At 49.3% G+C, this 3485-nt stretch overlaps 1 long non-coding RNA gene across 1 annotated transcript; it reads right to left on the bottom strand.

Moving 5' to 3' along the window:
• Positions 1-690: 690 nt before the first annotated feature.
• LOC120698202 lies at positions 691-2654 on the bottom strand. Its single transcript, XR_005684752.1, has 2 exons — positions 1891-2654; positions 691-1167 (listed from the first exon to the last, which is right to left on the bottom strand). It is a non-coding gene; the product is annotated as an uncharacterized LOC120698202 (long non-coding RNA).
• Positions 2655-3485: the final 831 nt, after the last annotated feature.

Genomic DNA, 3485 nt, shown 5'->3' with positions numbered 1-3485 from the left:
GTTTTGCTGACAATCAGTAATAATGTTTTCTCTCACATCAAATCAGCATCATCCACTAATCACCAACCACCAGTTACTAGCCAGTCAGCAGTATTTTTTTCTTACAGTAAATTAGCACCAGCCACAGCCAGCCGAACAGAGGCGATAGAAATTCGGTCTCCGCCAGAGCTACACACCGTCACGCGACTGTATTCCACCGTACCATTACTTTGCTTGACTGCTACTATCACTGTACAACTCTAGTATGTCTCTACCAGACCAGCACAAGGCGGCTGCGTCATGTCAGATGTGCTCGTGTGCTAGGAGGTAGGAGCCAGAGCTGCTGGGCGCTTCGAACAAACAAGCACGCACGGCACGCACAGCGTCTTTGCGGTTCTTTCTCTTGCTCCTCGAACGCTTCGACGAGTAGCCGCCCTGCAACAAAAGGAGTAAAAGGGGAAAGCAGGGCACGGCAGGGCACACGCGCACACGCGAAGGACACTGGCCGTGCGCATCGATGCTAGCTTTAGCATGTAGACCGCTCACTCGCACGGGTCTCTTTTGCTTTCACCAGTCGCGCTACAGTAGTAGGCGAGTACTGCATGCATGCTTGATCCATGGCTGCACCTGCACGCATGATCCGAGCCACGAACAGAGTAAGCTGCACACTCTGGAGGAACAAGCTGGGCTCCGCCGGGCAGAGGCAAGGAATGGATATGCTGGTCAATTCGGCAGCTAGCTCTTGGTTTTCTGAATTTCTTACACGCAAGCAAAACAAAGGTTACAGGAAAAGGAAATAGAATGACTTCAGATTCAAATCAAATCTCTGAAGAATTATGCAGAAGGTTGGTCGATCATCAATCATCTCACTCACCAGCTTGAATTGGTGAAAACAAAAAAAGAAAAAATAAACTTGCAAGGGGAGACTGCAGCTTTATACATACCCCCACAAACCAAAATCCCCATCGAAGGAGGGTGCTAGTAACCTCTCTGCACTGCACAAAACTCATCTCCAGCACGGCTAGATAGACTGATGCGGTAGCCTGCTAGTCCGCTGCTGCATGCTACATAGATGACTCCTTCCATCCAAACCACTCGACGGAACCAAGAAGATGAGCAGCGGCTGATCCTTCCACCCCGGCCGGCTAGCCCCTCCGCCGCGGCTCGATCGTCGTCTTCCCGGCACGCCTGGGAATGAACACATTTCCAGCACAGGGAGGAAGAATGTGAGTGCCAAGTGTTCAGGTATTATCCGTGATGTTTTTCTTGTCAGTAAAGTGACCTTGTGCAATGATTTGTTCCGCTCAGAAGTACACTTGTTCTGCCGAAAGCACAAAACTTACAAAGAAGCGTCCAAAGAACAGTTGCATCAATGCAGCAAACTAAATAACTAATCATGTGCACGCCACATATGTGGGCCATGTGGGTTCCCAATTCCCCTGCTTCGGCAGAAGAGAAAGGAAATGAACCAGATAAATCTCGAACTACGAGCTGAGGATATATGTATCTGCAAAGCATTACGTTTGCTACTTTATTTGAATTGTCGTATACTTGTTTTTCAAAATTTTGAATTATACACATTTTCGTCATTTCATTTTTTTTTTTTGCAAATTGTAGAGACTTTTTTCTCTGAGAATGCATAGATATACCCATGTTCATGTTTTCGTTGTATGCCTCAACTATTTTCAGCAAAGCACCTAATATAACTTTGAATACCAAAAGATCTTCTATTTTCAATATATATATTTGAACCATGATACTAGCAGTTAGAATTTTACCAAATGCGTGCACTAAAGAACTGGACGAAGAGCAAAACTGCAGTTTATCTAGTGTAGAAGTAGAAAAATGCCAAAATGCAGGTAAACTAAAACGACAACTGCATGCATGCAGCCATCGGTAGAAAGACAGTACCTGTTGTGAATAGGGTCGGGCCCCTTGGGGATCCTCCTCTTGCTGCTCCGGAACGCGTCCGCACCGCCGGGACGCTGAGCCGGCGAGCCCGCCGCCGCATTGTTCGACCCGAAGCTCGCGCCTTCTGTCGCCGCCATGGCCATCAGAAGGCAAGCGCAGAGCAAGAGGACGAAGGTTAGGAGTCGTCGCGGCCCGCCGCAGCTCACCAAATCCCCCGGCGACCTGCCCGGCCTTGCTCCCATATAGAGAGCGCGCGCTCCCTCTCTCCTTGCTGCTTCTCTCTCCCGCAACACCGCCTCAGGCCCTAGAGCTCTCGCGGGCGGATGAGGAAGACGACGCGAGCAATGGCACGCCGTCCTTGTGCGAAGCAGAGGCGCAAGCCGGGAGCCCTTTGAGCATCAGCTGGAGCTCTGGCTCCTTGCTATATGAAGCCGAGGCCGTGGAAAAGCGGGGCACGGGAGGTGGCCGGGAATGGAAGGGCGGAGCAGGGCGGCATGATGGCCGGGGTGGTGCAGCTGGTGATCAGTGATCTCGGAGAGGAAGACACAGGGCGACACACCAATGGGCATCCAGATGTTGGATGTGGAGTGCGTCGTGTGTGGGTGTCTGCGACATAGATCCTGAAGGCTTGTTGGATTGGTAAAACATTCTTATCTCCTTCTCGCTTCTCTTCTTTCGTTGCTCGCCGCTTTGCCGGCTTTCCTTTGTCTTCTTTAATTCCTTTCTCTCTCACTCACTCGCTCAGTCACTCTGTGTGTGGGTGGGTGTGTATCTCCATTGCTGCCTGGCGGTAGCTTTGCTCTTTGCTCTTTGTCTTTGGGAGTTCAAAGCAAATCTGCCGCGCTTTTGTAGGACCACGCATGGGGCGGGGAGCTGCCTTCCCAACGTGGCCTGCTGCTGCGCTGCGCTTCGTTTCGTTGGTCGAGCTCCACCTCCGATCCTCCCTCTCTTTGGAAGCTGGCGGGGCCCCCGGGCATGGCCCCCTCTCGCTTCTCTTGGCTTCGCTTCTTTCCCGTTCGACAGGACGCCTCTACTCTCCTGTGTCGATCCTGTGCGCCCACAAGGCGTCCCCCGCATGGCGAGCTACCGGCGTCTACTAGATTCTTGTCGAGTCTCGTGCAGGGTTTCAGATGAGGATTGTGAGATCATTGCCACTTGCCCACTTCATTTCATCACCATACCACCCCCACCCCCAAAAAAAAAATCTCAATCCATCGTCATCTTCTTTTGTTCGCCTTTGATTTGCTCGATTATGAGCGTGAAGAGGACATGGTTGCCCCCATTATATGGAAGAGAATGATCTACCACAATTATCTAAATAAATAAATAAATGCGTCATATATGGCTCGGTGAATCTATTTCTAGCTAGACTGCATTCAAACTGGTCTTATTATGAAATCTATCTATTATCTTAATACAATAGTATTAAAAGAAGCCACCACGTTCGCCGAGAGCATCTAGAAATTCCCACGTTAATCTAAAAAAGAGAAGAATTTACACTGTTGGATTTTATGAAGATCTAACGGTCTAAAAAAATCAAGAGTACATATCAAATATAATTAATAAATAGCTAATTTCGGAATTGAAAAATATGG

This window comes from Panicum virgatum, chromosome 3K (assembly GCF_016808335.1).
Source record: "Panicum virgatum strain AP13 chromosome 3K, P.virgatum_v5, whole genome shotgun sequence".
Taxonomy (NCBI): Eukaryota; Viridiplantae; Streptophyta; class Magnoliopsida; order Poales; family Poaceae; genus Panicum; species Panicum virgatum.
The sequence above is the reverse complement of the archived record's forward strand: the minus strand, read 5'-3'. Positions and strand labels throughout refer to the sequence as shown.